Source organism: Sinocyclocheilus grahami, unplaced genomic scaffold (assembly GCF_001515645.1).
Source record: "Sinocyclocheilus grahami isolate Dianchi unplaced genomic scaffold, SAMN03320097.WGS_v1.1 scaffold490.1, whole genome shotgun sequence".
In the NCBI taxonomy this organism is placed as follows: domain Eukaryota; kingdom Metazoa; phylum Chordata; class Actinopteri; order Cypriniformes; family Cyprinidae; genus Sinocyclocheilus; species Sinocyclocheilus grahami.
In genome coordinates, this window is record NW_015505669.1 from 135622 (window position 1) to 136142 (window position 521).

Below are 521 nucleotides of genomic sequence, written 5' to 3' on the forward strand. Positions count from 1 at the left end.
AAAAAAACTCTGTGCGTACCCTCGGAAGAAATCCTGCAGGCGCCCTTGCATCCAGTGAGACACTAACAGATACATTCAACATTCTGAGTCTCCGGCCTGTGAAGGTGACACCATAACAGATACGTTCAGGTTCTGAGTCTCTGGCCTGTGAGGGAGAGACGCCAACAGACCACACCCTGAGTCTCCAGCTTTTGAAGCAGCAACAGATACAACCACGTTCTGAGCCTCCAGCCTGCGAGAAAAGAGATACTCTACGTTCAGAGTCTTCTTCCAGCGAGACAACAACAGATGCAGCATGACTTGAGTCTCCATCCTAGAGAGACAAAGCGGATTGACCAACTTCTGAGTCTCTAGACAGAGAGGCACAAGACATACAGACATTTGCAACAAGGTTAAGCTCCGGCGAGCAAACCTCCACTTCAAGGTACTTTCATCTGCGTGTTCCAGGACCTTCTGCACCTAATCCAGGGCCACGCCTGTGTTCCAGATTTTAGGACCCTTTGGTGCTCCAGGAGATCAGC